The sequence below is a fragment of the Pan paniscus genome, chromosome X, assembly GCF_029289425.2.
Source record: "Pan paniscus chromosome X, NHGRI_mPanPan1-v2.0_pri, whole genome shotgun sequence".
In the NCBI taxonomy this organism is placed as follows: domain Eukaryota; kingdom Metazoa; phylum Chordata; class Mammalia; order Primates; family Hominidae; genus Pan; species Pan paniscus.
The window spans coordinates 128,661,144-128,684,609 of NC_073272.2; the positions used below are offsets into that span (position 1 = coordinate 128,661,144).

Genomic DNA, 23,466 nt, shown 5'->3' on the forward strand with positions numbered 1-23,466 from the left:
GCTGTAGTGGTTGTTATCTTTCTTCTGGATCTACCCACCCAGCAAGTCTACCAGGCTCTGAGCTGGTACTGAAGGTTGTCTACACAGAGTCCTGTGATGTGCACCATCTGTGGTTCTCTCAGCCATGGATACCAGCACCTGTTCTGGTAGAGGTGTCAGGGGGGTGAAATGGATTCTGTGATGGTTCTTAGCTTTGATGGTTTAATGCACTATTTTTGTGCTAGTTGGCCTCCTGCTGGGAAGTGGGACTTTCCAGAGAGCATCAGGTGTGGTAGTATGGGGAGGAACAGGTGGTGAGTGTGGCCCTAGAACTCCCAAGAATATATGCCCTTTGTCTTTAGTTACCAGGGTGGGTAGGAAAGGACTCTTGGGTCAGGGTAGAGCTAGGCATGTCTGAGCTCAGATTTTCCTTGGGCAGGTCTTATTGCGGCTGCTGTGGAAGATGGGGGTGAGATTCCCAGGTCAATGGAGTTATATTCCTAGGAGGATTATGGCTGTCTCTGCTGTGTCATGCAGGCTGTCAGGGAAGTGGGAGAAAGTCAGCAGCCAAAGGCATCACCCAGCTCCCACACAATCCAAAGGGCTGGTCTCACTCCCACTGTGCCCCCGCAACAGCACCGAGTCTGTTTCCAGGCAGTGGGCGAGCAGGGCTGATAACTTGCCCCAGCATATCTGCCTCCCAGCTGTGAAAGCAAGTATGGCTTTCCTTCTTGCCCCACCTGTGGACACTGCTCACTGGATTCATGCCCTTTCCCAAGTTCTGACCAGGAGATTTCTTGATCAGTTCAAATCATTACAAAATTCAGCTGGAGATACCCTTCTCCCTGTGGTCTTTTCCCAGTGCCTTTGGCCACCCTCCTGAAGGACCCCTGTGAGGCCAGGCAGAGATGGCTTGTTAGGGAACCCAGCGAGCTCACAGGGCTTTTTCCGCTGCTTCCTTTACCCCTGTATTTCACTCATTTCTCTAAGTTGACTCAGCTCCAGGTAAGATCAGAATCTTCGGTATTCTAGACCTTCAGTTTCCCCAGTGGGGGTGTGTGTTCAGGGGCAGATGGTCTTTTTCCCACTTCCACAATTTAGGCACTCACAGTATTTGGGGTGTCTCTCGGGTCCTGCAGGAACAATCTGCTTTCTTCAGAGGGTCTGTGGGTCCTTTCAGGTTTCCTGATTTATTCCTGCAGTCATTCTGGAGCAAAAATTCATAATGCAAGCCTCCATATGCTGCTCTGTCTGTCAGAATCAGAGCTGCAATCTAGTTCTGTCTCCTGTCTGCCATAATCCTGAGCCTATTACTCGGATGAGCATTTTTTCACATGGTTCCTGGCTGCTTTTATGTCTTCTTTTGAGAAGTGCCTATTCGTGTCCTTCATGTCCTTCATGCATGTACATTTCCCCACTGAAGGAATTTAATAGCTCAGTATTATTTTATTTTCATCTCTATCTGATTCTAAATAGACACAGGCTCTTCATACTTTAGGTATTGATTAATATTTTGTGTATAAAGCAACTAGCCCAGGTCTAAGTGCTCTTCAAGGATTATGTCATTCATTCATCATAACAAGCCTCTGAGGTAGGGGCTGTTATAATCTCAGCTTTAAAGATGAGAGGACTGAGGTATGGAGAGGTTAATATTCATACCAATAGCATCCCTCCAAGTCATGACATCATGATGACAACCAAAATGACTTCAGACATTGCCAAGTATCCCCCACAGGGGGTGAGGTGGTGAGGGGGAAAGACAAAAATTCCTCCTGGTTGAGAGCCACCATATTAGATGCTAAGGCAATACAAGAGAAAAAGACAAGATCTCTGCCCTTGGTGAGATTACAGTCTCACTTAACATTTCATTTAATACACTGGTCAGGTAGCCTAATGTGTTTTTGTTGTTAGAGTTGTATAACTTAAGTATTCAATCTTCACCCAATGTCATATAGAAGCATCTTTACCTTAATAATCTTGGTCCTAAGAGTAAGAAATGCTGGTAATGAAAAAATGGGTCAATGTTTATAAGCTTCATAAATAGAAAAGAAATCACAATTGCAGCTTTTTAATGCAATGGCCGCGTGTTAAGGAAATGTGGATAAATGCATGTACATTTCCCTACTGACAGAATTTAATAGCTCAGAATCATTTTATTTTCATCTCTATCTGATTCTAAATAGATACAAGCTCCTCATACTTTAGGTATTGATTAATATTTTGTGTATAAAGCAACTAGCCCAGTTCTAAGTGCTTTTCAAGAATTATTCATTCTTTATAACAAGGCTGTGAGGTAGGGGCTGTTACAATCTCAGTTTTTAAGATGAGGAAACTGAGATGTGGAGAGGTTAAGTAAGTGGCCCAAGATCACACACCATTTAGTGGTGGACCCAGAGCCCAAATCCTCAATGACTACACAGCACTGCTTCAATGAAGAGAAAGAATTATGAGGAAGAGGAAGGGAAATAAGTGATCAAGCTTGTCTCCTGCCTCTCCCAATTCAGTCAAATGTGGTCCCAGTGGCATGAGAAAGTTGTTCCCTATTGGAAATGCCCCAAACCACTTTGGAACTTGATTCTGACCCCTCAGCATCAGGTGCCACAGACCCAAGGTCAAGTGCCACTGGTGGGTCATAAAGTTGTGTTCCCAGAGGGGATATGAAGTCAGTAAGAACTAATAGCCTTGTTCAAGGTCAGAGATGCAAGAGAATAAAGTCCAAATTCTTTAACAGTATTGCACTATCCATTCACGGCCCTATGTGCCAAAGAAACAAAACCACTTGCTGAGGAAGAGGATGCTCAGGTTCAGAAGAGCAGGAAACCCAGAAGCCAGAATAATAAACTATTAGTGAGAAAATCCACCCAAGGTTAGTCTTTAGATAGAAGCTCTGAATGGTCCTCCACCAAAGAGAGGCATCTCCACTGAATAGTGAATACTTGTAGGTTTCTCTTCCTTATTCTTTTTGATTCTGCAATACAGAATCTTTGATGACTTTATTTTCATTGCTTGCCAAATCCACAAAAGTTCACTATGCTAGGTAAGAAAAAAAAATAGTCAGTTTTCCTATAACATGACATATTCTTTAAAAATTACTCTAATTTGGAAAATTATACATTAAAAAGTGCATGGCTTATGAGGAAAATGGGGTTAGGGGAATAACAGTAAAAACATCAGTGACACATTTAAAACCAGAGAGTAATGGCAGGACAGTTTTACATGTGTTAATGGTTAAGAAATACATAAACTATAAAATAATTATGGCACTTTGCCTTGGAAAGACCTAAAGTTTGTTTGTGGACATGGGCGTTGCAGTTTGTGGGTTATTGTGAAGTGATGGAAAGAGGGTTGTCTGAAATCAGATGGAAAGTTATAACACTAAATGTGGATGGGTGTGGTTGATAGATGTTTGAGGCATGTGTTTTATGTATTACCACACAGCTCGGTTGAACTAGGTGTAATTTTCTGCGTTCACCTGGTGTTTCTTGCTGATGGAATCATGCTCAAGCAAACACGAAATTCATGTCATGCATGCTCAAATTGTTCCCTGATACATCAATCACATTGGAACAAATTCACATTTTCAAAAGAGACATTATAGCAGAACTGACTTACAGTGCCTTAGCTAGTAATAAGATGGAAGACAGTGGCAGAATGGAGGATTATCAAGGACAATCAGCCTCTAATGAAATCTCCAGGCCACCTTCCCATGCTACTGTGAAGGCATACACCTACAACTAATAAAAATTGTTTTTTGCCCCCTCCCCTCTCCCCTCCCCCCTCTCCCCTCTCCCCTCTCCCCTCTCCCCTCTTTCCGCGGTCTCCCTCTCCCTCTCTCTCCCCCCATGGTCTCCCTCTCCCTCTCTTTCCACGGTCTCCCTCTGATGCTGAGCCGAAGCTGGACGGTACTGCTGCCATCTCAGCTCACTGCAACCTCCCTGCCCGATTCTCCTGCCTCAGACTGCCGAGTGCCTGCAATTGCAGGCCCGCGCCGCCACGCCTGACTGGTTTTCGTATTTTTTTGGTGGAGACGGGGTTTCGATGTGTCGGCTGGGCTGGTCTCCAGCTCCTAAACGCGAGTGATCCGCCAGCCTTGGCCTCCCGAGGTGCCGGGATTGCAGACGGAGTCTCGTTAACTCAGTGCTCAATGGCGCCCAGGCTGGAGTGCAGTGGCGTGATCTCGGCTCGCTACAACCACCTCCCAGCCGCCTGCCTTGGCCTCCCTAAGTGCCGAGATTGCAGCCTCTGCCTGGCAGCCACCCCGTCTGGGAAGTGAGGAGCGTCTCCGCCTGACCGCCCATCGTCTGGGATGTGAGGAGCCCCTCTGCCTGGCTGCCCAGTCTGGAAAGTGAGGAGCGTCTCTGCCCGGCCGCCATCCCATCTAGGAAGTGAGGAGCGCCTCTTCCCGGCCGCCATCACATCTGGGAAGTGAGGAGCGTCTCTGCCCGGCCGCCCATCGTCTGAGATGTGGGGAGCACCTCTGCCCTGCCGCCCCATCCGGGATGTGAGGAGCGTCTCTGCCCGGCCGCCCTGTCTGAGAAGTGAGGAGACCCTCTGCCTGGCAACCGCCCCGTCTGAGAAGTGAGGAGCCCCTCCGCCTGGCAGCCACCCCGTCTGAGAAGTGAGGAGCGTCCTCCCTCCTTGTCCGGGAGGGAGGTGGGGGGGTCAGCCCCCCGCCCGGCCAGCCGCCCCATCCGGGAGGTGAGGGGCGCCTCTGCCCGGCCGCCCCTACCGGGAAGTGAGGAGCCCCTCTGCCCGGCCAGCCGCCTCGTCCGGGAGGGAGGTGGGGGGGGTCAGCCCCCCGCCTGGCCAGCTGCCCCGTCTGGGAGGCGAGGGGTGCCTCTGCCCGGCCGCCCCTACTGGGAAGTGAGGAGCCCCTCTGCCCAGCCAGCCGCCCCGTCCAGGAGGGAGGTGGGGGGGTCAGCCCCCCGCCCGGCCAGCCGCCCCATCCGGGAGGGAGGTGGGGGGGTCAGCCCCCCACCCGGCCAGCCGCCCCATCCGGGAGGGAGGTGGGGGGGTCAGCCCCCCGCCCGGCCAGCCGCCCCGTCCGGGAGGTGAGGGGCGCCTCTGCCCGGCCGCCCCTACTGGGAAGTGAGGAGCCCCTCTGCCCGGCCAGCCGCTCTGTCCGGGAGGGAGGTGGGGGGTCAGCCCCCCGCCCGGCCAGCCACCCCGTCCGGGAGGGAGGTGGGGGGGTCAGCCCCCCGCCCGGCCAGCCGCCCCGTCCGGGAGGGAGGTGGGGGGGTCAGCCCCCCGCCCGGCCAGCCGCCCCGTCCGGGAGGGAGGTGGGGGGATCAGCCCCCTGCCCGGCCAGCCGCCCTGTCTGGGAGGTGAGGGGCGCCTCTGCCCGGCCGCCCCTACCGGGAAGTGAGGAGCCCCTCTGCCCAGCCAGCCGCCCCGTCCGGGAGGGAGGTGGGGGGGTCAGCCCCCCGCCGGGCCAGCCGCCCCGTCGGGGAAGTGAGGGGCGCCTCTGCCCGGCCGCCCCTACTGGGAAGTGAGGAGCCCCTCTGCCCAGCCAGCCGCCCTGTCCGGGAGGGAGGTGGGGGGTCAGCCCCCCGCCCGGCCAGCTGCCCCGTCTGGGAGGTGAGGGGCGCTTCTGCCCGGCCGCCCCTACTGGGAGGTGAGGAGCTCCTCTGCCCGGCCACCACCCCATCTGGGAGGTGTACTCAGCAGCTCATTGAGAACGGGCCATGAAGACAATGGCGGTTTTGTGGAATAGAAAGGGGGGAAAGGTGGAGAAAAGATTGAAAAATCGGATGGTTGCCGTGTCTGTGTAGAAAGAGGTAGACATGGGAGACTTTTCATTTTGTTCTGTACTAAGAAAAATTCTTCTGCCTTGGGATCCTGTTGATCTGTGACCTTACCCCCAACCCTGTGCTCTCTGAAACATGTGCTGTATCCACTCAGGGTTGAATGGATTAAGGGTGGTGCAAGATGTGCTTTGTTAAACAGATGCTTGAAGGCAGCATGTTCGTTAAGAGTCATCACCACTCCCTAATCTCAAGTACCCAGGGACACAAACACTGCGGAAGGCCGCAGGGTCCTCTGCCTAGGAAAACCAGAGAACTCTGTTCACTTGTTTATCTGCTGACCTTCCCTCCACTATTGTCCTGTGACCCTGCCAAATCCCCCTCTGCGAGAAACACCCAAGAATGATCAATAAAAAAGAAAAAAAAGAAAAAAAAATTGTTTTTTATATTTTCCTTTTTGTTCCAAGATTCTAAAACAAAATACTGTGGGGGCTGTAGGTCATTTTCATCCCCTACTGTGAGAGTACTGTCCAGGACCTGCTGCATTCCCCAGACAGGACAAATAAAGGAGGAGGCTCCGATGGCCATTTGACACTTAGAGAAACTTCCCATCAACCAGTGCTTAAAGAGTAGCCCAACAGAACTGGATAGACAGAAACAGCCTCAAATGTCCATTTTTAATGCTTTCCCTTGATTTTGTACTTTTGCATACCCGATTCCCTCCACCTAGGATAATCTCTCCCCACTTGTGGTGGTTTTAAAAATACAACCACAAATTCTTGGGTATCCCTCCACATCAAGAGGTGGAGTCTAATTCCCTTCCCCTTGACCTGGACTTAGCAACTCACTGAGCTATTACGTCCAAGATTAGGTTATGAAAAAGACTGTGGCTTCCAGTTTGGTTTTGTCTCTCTCTCACTTGGATCATCTGCTCTGAGGGAAGCCAGCTGCCATGCTGCAAGGTGCCCTAGGGAGAGGCCCACATGGCAAGGAGCTGAGGTCTGCAGACAACCATGAGTGAGCTCGGAAGAAGAGTCTCCAGTCCCAGCTGGGCCTTGAGATGACTACACTCCCTCTGACAGATTTGACTGCAATCTCATGAGAGACCCTGAGCCAGATCCACTCTGTTAAGCCACTTTTTGATTCTTGACTCTCAGATACTGCCTGCATGAGATAATAAACATTTGTTGTTTTATCCTGACACATTTTGAGGTCATATGTTATGCAGCAATAGGTCACCTATACAACTCTTCCCCACTAGATTCCCTTCTATTTGTTCTTAAACAAGCCCCTGAAATGTAACCTAGTCCATGAAATCATCCTGACCATGTTCTGCTATTGAGCCCATGTAGTGATTTTTGTTCTTTAGTTTCAGTTATTGTATGTTTTCAGTTCTTAAACTTCCATTTGGTTTTTGTTTATATTTTTTTACTTCTTTGCTGAGGCTTTCTAGTTTTCCCTGCCTTTCCAGGGTTGTGTTCTTACTTGCTGGCATATTTTTTAAAATAGCTGATTTAAAATCTTTTCAGATAAGTCCAACATCTGTCATGTTGGATTGGCATCTGTTTACTGTCTTTTCTCATGCAAATTGAGATTTTCCTGATTCTTCAAGTGCCTAATAATTTTGGATTGTATCCTGGATGTTTGACTAGTACTGTATGGATCTCAGAAATTGTTTAAATCCTATTGAGAATGTTGATGTTTTGTTTTAGCAGTCACAAGTTCCAATCCACCTTCTGTGGGTTGTAGTTCCAAAGGCCATTCCATTTTCAAGACCTTTACACCACTATCCAGCTATGCCCCACATGCCCACCACTCATTAGATGGTCTGGGACCTGAGTGGTCTATTTTTTCAGTTCTCAAAGCCTTCAGTCTGCTATATAGAGTCAATCCATACATATTTACTCAGGAGTGAGCTCAGGAGTTCATAAACAATTTATATGAGGTCACTTATAAAACTTATCAATTTCTATGATCTCTTTATAACTTTCTGGTTCCCTGAGATCTTCTTTTTAGTCCTCAGGCCTGAAAAGTGGGCTTTAATTACCCTGCTTTGCTACACAATTTTACAACTGTGCCCTTGTTTAGTGCCAAGTGGTGGGAGACAGAGACAAGAAAAAAAGCAATGGGATGTGGTCCAACCCTCTTTGAATCACAGATCCACCGAAAAGAGAAGAAAATTCCCCACCCTCAGAGTATTAGCTCCCGCGAGCTCCAGTTTTCATTAGCTGCCACTGTTGCATGGGATTTCTCAGGAGGTAGAGTACAAGGAATCATAGAAAAGGAGGAAGAAAAAAAATGGAAGATTCCCACACTAGGTGTTGGGAGTTCACTTTTCCATTCCTTGAGCCAGAATTACATTGCTTCTCCTATAGCTCTCTCTGTCTAATCCCTGGTGCCCACTCCCAAATTGCTGGTGTACTGAGTTCAGGCCAGGGTATGCCAGAGGGGAAAACATGGCATACTCACCGCCAGTTCAGTGACACTTTTGAATTCTGGTTCTTTCTCAATATGCTAACATTTGCTTCTCAGACTCCTCCATGCTCCATTCATTCTGATCAGGTTTTATAGCTATATACAGGGGGGAGACAGGGTAGGATGTGCTTACTCCATCTAATGCATAACTGGAACCCCATGGTTGATGCTATATTAAAATTATCTAATTTTGCTTTTTTATTTCCTCCTGGGAGCTCCTTGAGAACAGGGGTTTTGTATATCCCTCACACCTAGAACAGAGCTTGGAATAACATTGGTAATTAGTAAATTATTCTGCAATGAGTGAATGAATGAAAGACTAACCAGGGAAACCTACCCATTCATAGAGTCCAAAATCAAGGAAACCAGTGTGGCAGCATGAGTTATAAAGCATGACTGGAACAGAACTTATACCAGTGGGAAAGGGTTCCAATGTCCTCTTCTCTAGAGTCACTTTCTTCCACAGAGGCCCTTTGATGGCAATGGCCCCAACTTTGCAATTTAATCCATTATTAGTTGCATAGCAGAGACTTTAGACATAGTAATAAAAGGAGAGGTATATATAAAAACTACCATCAATCAAAACATTTTAATGAACAAGCTTATGCAATGTCCTTTCTGCTAGGCACAGAGAGAACAGAAAAGGATGCTGCAACTGCCCCTATTCTCAAGGAACCCACAGTTACAATACAGTTACAATTTATAAGACTCACTTATACTGAGTGTATTAATTCATTCTCATGCTGCTATGAAGAATACTCAAGACTGGGTAATTTATAAAGAAAAGAGGTTTAATTGACTCGCAGTTCTGCATGGCTGGAAAGGCTTCAGGAAACTTACAATCATGGCAGAAGGCAAAGGGGAAGAAAGGCACCTTCTTCACAGGGTAGCAGGAAGGAGAAGGGCAAGCAGGGGAAATGCCAGACACTTACAAAATTATCAGATCTCCTGAGATTCACTCACTGTCATGAGAACATCATGGGGGAAATCACCCTTATGATCCAGATACCTCCACCTGGTCCTGCCCTTGACACATGGGGATTATGGGGATTACAATTCAAGATGAGATCTGGGTGGGGACACAGAGCCAAACCATATCACTGAGCGATAGAATAAAATTCAAGACATGATATAAGGAAATATTTAATAACTGTGCAGAGTACAAATTCAAAGCAGGTGCAAAGGAGCTTCAAAGCAATTCAAAGGAGGTGCAGATCAGTGTAGGCTAGCACAGTTGTAACAGAGAAAGAGGCAGGGCTTAAGATAAGTTTCGAACTGTGGGTTTTGATGTAGTAATTGGAGGTCTTTTTGCAAAGATTAAGCAGCACAAGCAAAGTTATGAAGACAGGGAAGGACATGAAGAACAGATGGGCCTCTCTAGAGAAAAGAATACATTTGATGAGCCAAGGAAGGCATCATACTCTATACTTATTGCTGTATCCTGGCCATATTATCAAATAATATTAAAATTCCAGAGATGGCAGAAATGTTCACTTACTCAATCCTATCCAATCCAATGCCTGAGGCCTCTGTTGTTTTGTGCATCTAGTTCCCTTGCCCTTCTCCCAAAAGACACTCTCTCTCTCTCTCTCTCTCTCTCTGACCACATTGACCCATTTAAAATTGTGCTAATCAGTGTTTCTCCCAGAACTTTTTTGGGAAGTGTCAGAAAAAAAAGTTCTCTCTCTGTTGGGGTTGTTACGACACCATATGGAGAGGGCCTGCATGCAGAATAAAGCAAAGGCAAACAGAGCCCCCAAAAATGGAGAGACAGAGTCTAATGATGTAAATTGATCTCCTGAATCAGCCCTTCCTGAAGTGACTTCCCTGTTATATGAGACAATCAACTGCAATTTTAAGCTATTTGAATTAGGTTTCTTTCATGTGCCACCAAAAGAGTCTTGAATAACATAAGCTTTCTCCACATTCTCCTCACCAACTGGTCAGTCAAATGGCTTGGAGTCCCCAAATTATAGGGTAATCATTTATTTCTGAGGCTGCCCATTATATCATTAACAGCCCCTATAGAATGATTTTTTGTAATTGAGTTAAAATGTATGTCCATGTCACTTCGTTTTCTTGGTTGTAGTTCTCATCTCTGGAGCCAGAAAGGAGAAGGGTAATCTCTCTGGCACACTCATTTGAGAGCAGCTTTTATTTCTTCCCTGAGGTTAAGCATTTAAAGTTTCTCACATGGCATGGTTTGCATGATTTTAAGTCCCCTCACCATTCTTGTCACTCTGCTCTAAATAGGCTCCAGTTTGTAAAAGGTGTTGTGTAAGATTAATTGAAATATTCCAGGGATAGTTCCATCAATAAACATTACAATGGGATTATCAATTTCCTCAGATTCTTTTTTTTTTTTTTTTGAGTTATAAGATTTCTTTTTTTTTATTTTTTTATTATTTTTTTTTTTAATTATACTTTAAGTTTTAGGGTACATGTGCACATTGTGCAGGTTAGTTACATATGTATACATGTGCCATGCTGGTGCGCTGCACCCACTAACTCATCATCTAGCATTAGGTATATCTCCCAATGCTATCCCTCCCACCTCCCCCCTCCCCACCATGGAATACTATGCAGCCATAAAAAATGATGAGTTCATATCCTTTGTAGGGACATGGATGAAATTGGAAACCATCATTCTCAGTAAACTATCGCAAGAACAAAAAACCAAACACCGCATATTCTCACTCATAGGTGGGAATTGAACAATGAGATCACATGGACACAGGAAGGGGAATATCAATTTCCTCAGATTCTATCATCACAGTGGTTCTCTTCTTATTGGACACCTGAAGACCTTTAAAAATACTGATTCCTGGGCCTCAGCCTGAGAGTTTCAGGGTTGAAGCTTGGGAAACCAAGTGTGTGAACCACTATATTAATGTATCTTAAAATTGCATAGCCATATCTCATAGCTAACTTACATTTGAGCTCATTGTGCACTGAAACCCTTAAACCTTTATTACACAAGCCCTGCTTATCCATACTCTGTATTTTGTTAATGTTTCTTGATTATTTCCACCCCCGATAGTATTTTATTCCTACGTCTATTAAATTTTATCTTGCAGATTCAGCCCATTCACCAAACATGTCAAAATCTATAGAATCTTCATTCTGGTTTCTATTCTGTTTACTATCCCTCTATAAATCTGATGAGCCTGTTTTTTAAATAACTTCAACCAAGTGATTAATAAAAATGTCTTACAGGACAGGCTTGAAGATAGAACCCAGTGAGTTATGAGTAGAAACTGTCATAGAAACACTGTCCAGATTTGTTCCCATACCTTTTGGGTGTGTTACTTCAACAAACTACTGCTTGACATAATTGTATAAGTGAGGCCACAGATCTTCATACATTCCACAAAGATGTCATAAAAAATCTTGTGAAATGATAGAATAGCAGTGACATACATAGTATATGCTACATTCCCCAGGGCTATCACTCAACTAACCCTATTAAATAAGTGAATGATGTTTGTATTACATGACTTCTTCTCAGTAAACCCATGTAAACTCCCACTTATTGCTAGTAACTCTTCTTTGGATTATAAGCCATCATTTAATAGCAATTTCTAGAATCATTGTCTAAGACTGACATCAAGCTTGCCAGTCTATGGTTCATGCAAACCATCATTACTTCCTTTCTAAAACCTGGAATATCAGTCCACTATTTCATGTCTTCCTGTAAATGGGTAAAATTCAGTGCCCAACTTCTTTGACTTTTTGAATCTGCAGAAGAATCTAGAAATTAATGTTTATGATGGTATCTGACATGTGAGTTTCGCATGTAAGATAGGTGTGTCCTATTGAGAACTGAGATACCGGAATAACTAGCCTCTCCTTCCACTCCCACTTTCTTCCACAAAATTGAGCACTATAGCCATTAGCAATCATCAACATATCTCACTGGGGAAGCAAAAAAAGGCTCTCTTCCCCCACATGGGCTCAAATGTCTTTTCCTTCTTTGTTCAATATATTCTCTATCATTGTGCTTCTCTAGTAGGTGTTGCCAAAGTGGGAGTAGGAGGAGGGAATCCATGTCATCAACTTTTATCTGTGGCCCTACTGTAACTTTGAGTGTTTTGCTGCTTTACTATTCTCTTTGAGCTGGAGCAAAGAGAGAGCCTACATTATTATTTAGTAGGAGCTGCAATTGAAGAGTCTGGGCAGCACGCAGCATAAGGAGCAGCAGAATATTCTTTTGTTCTTACACAGCTGCTTGCTTTTTACCTCTATATTTTATGTTTAGATTTTGCCTGTGAAATGCTTTCATATCTCTATCCCTCCCTCTCTCATGTTCTCTCTCTCTTTCTTTTCCTCCACCTTCTGTTTCTCAAATATATTGCTGTATTACATTCTTAGAGTGGAGCTGGGCCTTTTAAATTGATCTTAGTCCATTATTTTTGTCAGCTGCATCCCAATTAGGTGACATTTCTTGAGAATACTTGGAAAAGGAAGTTGAGATGAGGAGAGGTAAAGGGGAGTTGAGATGAGGAGAGGTACTCTCATGAGTATGGCTGGTCTTAACAGAATTGGTTGATAAGTGAAGTCTATCTCAGGTGCCACTGCCCCTCAACTCCTACTCTCAGGCATCTGCTCCTTACACACAACAGCTCCCCTTCATCCCTGGACCTGCTCTTGCATATCTATTGCTGACCTGCTCTGTGTTCAGGACTTCAGCCTGCTGTGATACCTATTCTACAGCTTGGCCCTCAGATTACAAGTCAAAGGGCCTATCAGCTGAGCTATCCAGGTTCACTCTACAGCTCTTAGGAAGGAGGCTCTGGTGTAGGAGCATAATCACTGGCCTTGGTCAACTCAGCTCCATCACTGATTTTCTGTATCTGTTGGTCCAGCTATTCAACTTTTCTGAGCCAATTGGAGATAATAACAGTAACCACAACAACAATAATAGCAATACAAATGCTAACTCCATGATATTGTTATGATGATTTAAGATATGTGAGAGATTTCCAAAAACTTTCATCAACGAACTAAGAAGAGTGGGCTACAGAATTTCAAGGCCTTCATATTTGCTGTGTATGCATAGAATATATTATCAGTAATAATAATGATAGCTAAAATGTTCGAGGGATAACTCAACAGTAGGAGTGCCAGCCACTGTCCTAAGCACTACACACACACATGTGTGTGTGTACATGTATACCCACATACATATATACATACATATAAAACAGGGGGCTTCTGGAAACCATACCTTCTGCCCATGCTGTATTAACCTATACAAGACAGACAGTGTGGTACACTAGAAAGAACACAAAGCAGGGCATCAGGATCTCTGGGCTATAGCCCTCATTAAGCCATGAACTCACTCTACAACCGTGGGCAAGTCACCCCCACCGGTAGTGAACTAGAAGATACCTACAAACACTTGCTCTTATATGCTGAGACTAATACTAGGAAAAGACACAGCACCAACGGCAAGGCAGGAAGAGTTCTTGTCTCAATGCCTCACTGTAAATACTAGTTGAAAAGAATTGGTTCCCGTGCCAATTACCAAGACTGGCCCACCCTTTGTGATCAGGCAGTATGCTGGTTTCTGTACTGATAAGAATGGAGGGAACGATGAAAATGAGCACCAGCTACTTTGTGACCACTGGATTCTGTTGCCTTCAAAGGAATGGCCAGAGATGCCTTTGTCCTTGATACTACCAGGATTACTCTTGCTGATTTTATCCAGATTGAGACACATCTCAATACCCATCCCATTAAATACTCTTTAAAAGGTTTCAAATACCAACCTCCAGCCCCAGAACCCAAGCAGGATAGGCCCCATCACTAAGACCTGAGACAAATTCTACTTCTGCCACTCAACTGCTACAAAAGGCTACCAAGGCAAGGCCAAACTTCACTGCAGCCCTAAGAAGACATTCCATTTTTTTCTAAGGAGGCTCCAAAAGATAGATATTTTCCAAGTGACTTATCCAGGTGGTGTGAGAAGAGAGTCCACCTACTCAAATTGCTCTCTTCTATAAGCATCTTTATGCATGAAATCCCTCTGAATATCATTCCTATAAGGGAAGGCTTCTGTTAATATGCATATGATATGTGGGAAAAGCTACTACATTAGACCATTAACACCTTATAGACATCAGTCTATATTTTACTTTATCAGGTGAGTTTGACAGACAACAGGTCCCAAAAGGAATGGAACATAGGGCAAGGAAGTTTTGACAGTAATGATTGCAAAGAGGGTAAGGAGATTTCTAGAGAAGGCAGACTCTCCTTGAATTGCAGTCCTGGCCTGGGAAGCACCAGGATATGTGGAGTGTGGGAAAAGGGAGCAGCCTAGAGGAAATGTATGTTTTTCTAATCACAAATACCTAAAATCTCATTTTCTCCTTATAAATCCCAGGCCTGATAAGTAGGAAGATAGAGATCATTGCCAGTTTTCAAATGGATAAAGCAAGGCCAAGAAAGATGAAATTCTTTACCCAAAGTCAGTGACTTTATCATGAGACCTTGTGTGTTGCAGTTGGAAGTAGTGGAGGACAACACAAATCCAAGTCGCTCTTGTACTCTGAACCTCAGTTTCACTACATGAAAAACAAGAAGTATGGACTAACCAACCCTAGATCCCTTCTAGTTCTAAACTCCTGTAACTAAGTTCTGAAGAACCTGCTAATGTCCTGTAAAAACAAACAGAAGAGATTTTTTGCTCCAATGGTACTTCTGCTTTGAGACAGATGACTTTTTAGCCAATATGTATTGAGTGTTTTCTATGGGTCAGACACTATGGCAGGTGCTACACAAGTTCCTTCACATGTATCATCTCATTTAATCCCCCCAAAAAACTATTATTCCCATAAGGAAACTGAGACTTGGAGAGATGAAATGAGTTTTCTAAGATCACACAGATAATAAATGATAGGGCCAAAACACAAAGCCAGGGCTGTCTGGTTCCACATCCTGACTCCAACCACTGTTCATCAAAATGATGGTAGAGCATATATTACCATACTCCTAGAATGACCAAAAACAAGCAATATGCAAATAGTGACTGTGTGACGTCATGAAAAGTACAAATGTTGGATTCAGAAAAACGTAGGTGTAACTTCTGAATGTGTTGATCATTAACTCTAAGTTTCCTGATCTGTAAAATGGGTATAAAAGGACTGATGTGAGGACTAAATAAGAATAAATGATATAAAGAATGTAAAGTACCTGACACTTGGTAAATATTCAATAACAAAAGAGTTCCCTTCCACTGTAAAGCCCTACCAATTAAGCCCGTGAACCAAAGGGTAAATGCAATCATAATTATAGTAGTTATAACCAGGCTCCACAGGTTGGCTGATTCTAAAAAGACCATCAAGAGTGAGGTAGAAGAACTTCTTTATTTTTGCAAAACAACGTTAGGGCCTTTGCCACTGGAAGAAAGCAGCTAGGCTACGTAGTTTTTGGTTTTTGTTTTTTGTTTTTTTCTTTAGTTGATCGGTCACATACACACTGTGCGTTTGAACAACTAGTGGGAACAAACACAAGAAGCCAAAAGCAATGTAGAGACAAGGGCAGCATCCCTGCTACTGTTGTGGCTCTTCAAAGCTGGCTTGCTTTGACACCTGCATTCCTGTTGTCAAGGAAACAGAATTCTCTGGATCCTAGGCATATGGTGAGTGTGGTTAGGATCCTCCTACTCAGGTAGTAGAAGAAGGGTGCAGATGGAGAGTGAGACTGCCTAGCCTAGGCTGTGTCAGAGCCAGAGGTGGTGAGATGGAACTGCCAAGCTCCAGCTCGCTGAAAACTCCCTCTCCTAAGGAAGTCAAAGAAGAGAGCGTGTTGCAATTACAACATGAGTGACTGTTCATGGTGACTGCTTTGAGCTAATAGCTGAACATACCCAAGGTAGATAACAAAAATCATAAGATCTCCTTAATATTGAGCTCCTGGAACTTACAACAATGCCATGAGGGAGGCTAGACAGAGATTATCATCCATTTCACATTTGAGGAATCTAAGACTCAAGATGGTATGTAGCTTACCCTCAGTCCTGCAAACATTAAAGCATAGAAGTAATATTCAAGCCTAAGTCTGTCCAAATCCTACACTTCATTACACCACTTGGGAAGAAACAGAGTCATGAGAAGTACACCAGTGCACAGACCTGTGATCTGCAGTTTCTTATCAGCATAAACCATGCAGAGAGACCTATGGGGATGCTGATGCTGCATTTATAAAGGGGACTGAGGGAAATAAGCCCAGTTTAAGGAAGTATAAACTGTGGTTTCTCACTCATTAAGTCATTACTTATGTTCTGAAGCCCCAAATAAACTTGGTGGAATTTGGAAGAACCACCAGAGATGGAGTTAAAGGGAGGGGGAAGGGAAGGGGGAGCTCATTCCTAAGAACTCTCTTTTAGGTGAAAATAGAATAAGAAGTCAAAAGAGAAGAGATCAGAAATGTATCTATTCCTAGGTATTGAGATTTAAGTCAAAATCCTGTGTTCATTTAAATTTCATATGGAAACATGAGAAGTCCTCGATTAAATACTTACATGGTCATAATTAGTCTATCAGTTGCCACAATAATTCTGCATAGCAAACCACCTCTAAACTCAGAAGCTTGAAACATCACTTTTTTTTTTTTACTCACATGTCACTCATCTAGGTTGGCTGCAGCTGGGCTTGGCTGCAAGCTGTTGGTTGGATCCAGATATGTCACACATTTCTTTTACCCTCTTTGAAATGGCAGGATCCTTGGGCACGTTTTTCTCATGGTGATGGACGAAGGACAAGAGGGCAGGCAAGGCCAACCACAAAAGCATATTCCAAGCCTCTGCTTTTGCCAGTTCCACCTAGTCACACGGTTAAGCCCAGAGTGGGGGACCACACTCCAGCCACCACTAGGTCAAAGCAAATCACATTGCCAACTCCATCATCAATGGGGTAGGAAAGTATACTCCTCCCACAGAGGTTGAGGGGAAGGGTCAAGGGAATGAATAATAATGTACCAGTCAGTAAAAAAAAAAATGTGTGTTTGGGGCAGCATGTATTTAAATTAAGAAGGCAGCATAATACGGTGGTAAAAAAGCTTAGGCTATGACATTAGTCATATCTGAGTTCAAATCCCAGTATTTCCAGTTAGTGTACTGGCTTTGTATGCCCAATCACCATCTTTTATGTGCCAAACTTGGGAATTATGTGTGAGGATATACTCAAAATTAAGCACAATGTTTGCCAAACTTAAGGCATCACCCCCCAAAAATCTTAAACTTGCTGTAGCCAAGAAGAAACGACATTTTTATGTACTGAAGAGTTCCAGTTAATTAAGTTTTTACTTTTTTCTTTCTTCCAAAACAAAAATGAATCATTTCCTATGACAACTAAAATTACTCTAAAGAGCAGAATTTAGTTTTGGACCCAGGTAATTTGGAATAAGCACATGCTAGACTTTTTTCTCTCACTGAAATTAACCATAAAACCTGGACAGAATGCATGAAACATCTACTTAAGGACTCTGAAAAGTAAATAACTGCAGGGAACACAAGGAAGAACACTAGAATTTAATATACCACCAACCCTGTGGTGAGTTTACCACATTCCCCCTCCTGTATCCTCTGGTCAGAAATCAAGCCAGCCAGAAACCCAAAAGTGAGTATTGTGGTACAGATAGAGAAAGCCCCAGAAGCAGCTCTCTAATACTGGCTCAAGAACAGGAAACTCCTAACACTCATAAGGTGGAAGAAAACTAGCCTTCTTTCTTATTTTTATTGTGTCCCATCCTCTAGGCAATCCTGCAGCTGTAGCAATGACAGTGGCAGCAGCAGGTACTGGAAAACTGCTGGGGCCAAACTCTAAAAGAGGGGAACCTTTCTCTCCATTTGGTTAAGCTGCAGCTCCAAGAGAGTAGGGCCAAGTCCCATTACTTTGTATTCTCTCTCTGCCTTCTTGCTGCTTGGCTCTAGCAATAGTACAATCATGAAAGTAGATATTTTCTGGCCAGAAGACAAAAAAAAGAGAGCCCCAGGAAACCATAAAGTACTGAGGAGATTGAAGAGAAGGAGGAGCTCAGGAAAGCAACCCTAAAAAGTTGCTTATGAACACCCAGGTTCACCCCCAGACTGTGCATGTGTGGCTCTGATCCAAATGAGCATACCAATGACTTTGAGAACTAAACTAACAGATATACCACTACCCAGATGCCAGTCTTGCCAGTGGGTAGCACACATGCAGGAAAGATTCAAATAGCATGGCAAAAGTTTTGAAATTAAACTGACATAGAAATCTCAGCATACAGATGTGTGGGAACTTGAACTTTCGTTTGAACTGAACCACATTAATTGCCTGATAAAACAAAAATATTAGCATGCTTCATAGGATTTAAATAAGACCCAGAGTCTCATAAGGTAATATTCAAAATGTCCATGATACAATTCAAAATTACTAGGCATATGAAGGACCACATGAATCTTGACCCATAGGAAAAGACAATCAAGAGGTCAGTAATGAGATGAAGACACAGGTTTTGAAATTATTTGATACAGATTTTGAAGAAGCTATTATAAGCTCAAATGAACCATTATGAATACTTGAAACAAACAAAAAATACAAAGATACCTGCAAAGAAATAAAAGATATTTTAAAAAGGACCAAATGGAAACTTTAGAACTAAAAATACGATAACAAATAAAACTTCACTAAACTCAAAAACAGAATGAAGAAAAAAGACGAAAGATTCTGTGAACTTGAAGATAGTTCTAAAGAAATACCTACTCTGAAATGTAGAGACTAAAGAAAGGCTTATTAAATTGAATAGAGTTTCAGAGACCTGTGGGATAGCAACGAAAGATTTAACAAGAAAAATAGTGGAGTGATAAAAAAAATTTTTGAAGAAATAATGGGTGAAAACTTCTCAAGTTTGGCAAAAGACATAAACCTATAAATTCAAGAAGGAGGAAGAGCCAGTTTGGATAAATCCAATGAAATGCATGCCTAGAGACAACATATTCAACTTCTAAAAACTAGATACGAAAAAAAAATCTTGAAAACAAAAACTGCATTACCTATAGGGGAACAGTGTTATGAAGAACTGTAGATTTCTCATTAGAAACGATGGAGACTAGAAGCAAGTGGCATGGCACTTTTAAATCGCTGAAAGAAAATAATTGTCATCCCAGATTCTGTGTCCAGTGAAAATATCCTTCAGGAATGAAGGTAAAGTTTTAAAAGGAATCTCAAGGGAAAATACATTCATAAACATCTGACCTGCTCTTAATTGTTAAAGGAATTTCTTCAGAAAAAAGGTAAATAATACCAAAAAGAAACTTGGAATCTCAGGAATAAAGGAAAAGCCAAGTAATTGTAAATATCTAGATAACTATAATAGAAAGGAGCAGAAGAAATAGTTGACATAATAGTGGCTGAGACTTCCAAAATTAATGGCAGACACCAAACCACAGATCCAAGAAATTCAGAAAATATCAAGCAGGATAAATATAAAATTTACAACTTAGCATATCATATTCAAACTGAAGAAAACCAAAGACAAGGGAAATTTTTTGAAAGAAATCAGAGGAGAAAATTCAACTTACCTATCTATAGAGGAACAAAGATAGGAATTACATTGGACTTCTCATCAGAAACCATGCAAGCAAGAAAAGCATGGAGTGAAATATTTCAAGTGTTAAAAGAAAAACAAAACACCATCTAGAATTCTGTATTCAACAAAATTGTCCTTCAAAAAACTCTCGGACATCTCAGCCCAACTCCTCTGACTGGGCAAATGTGTGCTCTGGGATATAAAGACTGTGAGTAAAAGGCAAATGTGCTGACTAAACTTTGTAACACCCCAGGACCCAAATGGCCATGCTATGACACTTCCCTAAGGAAGCATAATGCAGGAAGGAGGAACTGATGCCCCTTCTGACCTTGCAGTTGACTACCAAGGTCTCATTGCTCCATAAGGATTGAGAGCATCAATATCCAGGACAATCAGCAGGGCACAGCAGGCTGGCAAGGCAACAGCACAGACAGTCTGGGGCATAGTAGCAGCAGCAGTGATGGTGGTCGGGCTAATTCATAGCTCATATAAGATAACCCCTAGAGACTCCCATAAATACTTTGGCAGGGTCTTTTTGAGAAAGACATGCTTAAAATCACTGCGTGAGCAGATAGGGCCAGAGCCAGGGCCAGCTAGTTACAGCCATAAATCAGACAGGCTAGCACAATGAAACATGATACCAAAATAACCTTCACACTACAGTGACTATACTACCATTATTTACTCCCTGACAATAGCAGTTGTTCTCTTGGTACTATTAACTGACTTGCTAGTATTAAAAACCTAATAATTAAAATGACAAACTCACATAGACAAGTCAATTAAAGTCTTTGGCTAATCAATTTCCTTCTCAATGCATGTTTCTGCACTTCTAGAAAATCTGCTTCCACATGGGCATATTTAGTGAACATGTTCTTTATCAATTCCAGGACAGAAATGACACATTGCAATAGGGGTCCTAAAACCACACACAAACCCAAGGAAAAGGAACATAAAAAATGGGATAAATACAGAACCCAACTAGATGTCATAGGAGATGTCAGTCATCTCATTGGCTGGGTTCTTAGAGACAGAAAAACGCTCCCCAAAATGCTTTTGATGTAATTAGATCAATGCCATTTTTTCTAAAGAGCCATATACAGTCAGCCTTCCACATCTATGGTTCCACATCCCTGGATTCAACCAACTACAGGTAGAAAATATTCAAGAAAAAGAATTGCATCTGTACTAAACATGTACAGACTTTTCTTTCTTGTCATTATTTCCTAGACAATACATTACAACAACTATTTGCATAACATTTATATTCTATTAGGTAATATAAGTGATCTAGAGATGATTTAAAGCATATGGGAGGATGTGCACAGCTTATATGCAAATACTATGTCATTTTATGTCAAAGACTTAAGCATCCACAGATTTTGGTCTTCACAGGAGGTCATAGAACCAATCCCCCAAGGATATCAAGAGACAACTGCATTCCACTTTGAGCCATACTTAAGGAATACCAGAGTCCAGATCAGCATACAGAAGCTAAAAGGAATAATGGCCAACATTTAACATTTATTAAGGGCTTACTATCAGCCAGATACCATTCTAAGTATTTACATGTAATAACATATTCAATCCTCCCCAAATCTCTATTAGGAAAGCACTTCTTATCCATATTTTGTAATTGAGCAAATTTACATTCAGGAATTTTACCTATTGAATGGTAAAGCTGGTATTCCAATTCAGGAAACCTGACATCAAAGATAAAGCTCTTAACTTTGAGTGCTTTCATACACACTTAAAGCTGCCATCCCACCTCTGGCTTCCCAGAGTCTCCCAGAGTGGTATTTCACCACAGCCTACACCCTGATAGGTAATCCTTATACAACACAGAAAATAGGCTACACAAAATGCATCTGTTCATGAACTTGTTTTCCATCCCACTATCTCAATAGGGAAATAAGTAGATTGATTGGAAATACATGCTCCTTCACCCTAAGCAAACAAATGGGCAGCATAATCATTCTTCCTTCCATCCCACTCTCTCAATGGGCAAATAAATAGATTGTTTGATTAGAAATACATGCTCCTTCACCCTAAGCAAATGAATGGGCAGCATAATCATTCTTCCAGCACCAGTGTAAGGTACTTAGTCTGGCTCATAGATAAAAAAAAGTGTTATGTCCCACAGCTGGTTATGATCCCCATGACTGAGTATTAGTAGGACATTCATTTTAAGTTGGTTCTTTAGCATAGAGATGGCTGTTACCAAGTCATCCACATTCTCTACTCTAGTCCAAGGCTCGGTCTCACAAAGAAGTAAGCCATAAAGGGTAAATAAGTCTTGAAGACAAATTTTAACCAGTTCTTAAATTGTTTCTTCTATTTATCTTGCTTCATATCATTTTATATTGCACACCTGAGGATCTAATCATTTTTCATTTTCTGTTTCATACAGACAGAACTAACTTAGAATCCCAGCCCTACCATTTCTAGCTCCATAGGTGACCTTGGGCAAGTTACTTCACCTTTCTGTGACTCAGTTTTCTCAGCTCTAAAATGGATACACAGATCTCTCTTCACAGGGGTCTTAGTAAGAAAAAAATAGCATATATGTAAAAATGTTGGGCAAAAAAGATGCAAAATAATATATTAACACTTTGTTTAAATTGTGTAAATTCTCAGAAGGGCAAAGAATTGAAAAAGACATGACACTAAAATAATTTCATAAATCCAAGAAGACAGTAGTTTTGGTGGATTACAGTTTCCAGTTGTCTGTCTATCCCCCTTTGCTGTTCAATATTAATAATCTCTATAGCTTATAATTTTCTTGGCATTCGAAAAAGACTGGAGCTCAACCAATCTGCAAGTACATTATCCAGTAACTACACAGGCAATTTCAGCTGGCATAAATTCATTTCCTAGGATCCACCATTTTAACGAATGCCTAAACTAGAAACTCAGGCTTCTGGCTGGCCGAGGTGGTTCATGCCTGTAATCCCAGCACTTTGGGAGTTGCAGGACAGCCTGGGCAACATGGCAAAACCCCATCTCTACAAAAAATACAAAATTATCAGGGCACAGTGGTGCATACCTGTAGTCCCAGCTACAGGGGAGGCTGAGGTAGGAGAATGACTTGACCCGGGGAGGTGGAGTTTTGCAGTGAGCCGAGATGGCACTGCTGCACCCCAGCCAAGTCCACAGAGCCAGACCCTGTCTCAAACCACCACCACCACCAGCACCACCACCACCACCACCACCACAACCACAAAAACACCCTCAGGCTTCTTTAAGAACAGTGTATGAGGCTAATTCTTGGCCCAAATTTTCAAAGAGTAGGTTCAAATGCCAATTATAGTAGACCATAGGGAATCATTAGTGGTTCATTTAGCTGCTCCAGACTGCCTCAAAACATATTATTAGTCCTTCTCTCATCCAAGGACATTCAGGAATAACAGTCTAGATCAGCATACGGAAGTGTGCTTTCAAAAAAAAAAAGGAATATTCAAAACGAGAAATTACAGAAGGAAATTGAATCCACCAGACAAATTCTCAGCAAGAAATTAACATATGCCATGTTTGCAAAAAGAATAAAACAACCCACTCCCCCAAATATCCATATTTTAAATTAAGCCTTTATTAAATACTGAGATCAGTTGAGTTCCCATCAATATTACACATGTCCTGCATTATTGCAATCATACATATTTCATTAACTACATACCCATAGCTTTCTAATAACATTTCC

The 23,466-nt window shown here is 42.8% G+C and overlaps 1 long non-coding RNA gene across 1 annotated transcript in view; it reads left to right on the forward strand.

Moving 5' to 3' along the window:
* Positions 1-23,466, forward strand: part of LOC129395348 (uncharacterized) — a 270,621-nt gene that overhangs the window by 125,379 nt on the left and 121,776 nt on the right. The gene's annotated exons all lie outside the window — the stretch shown is intronic.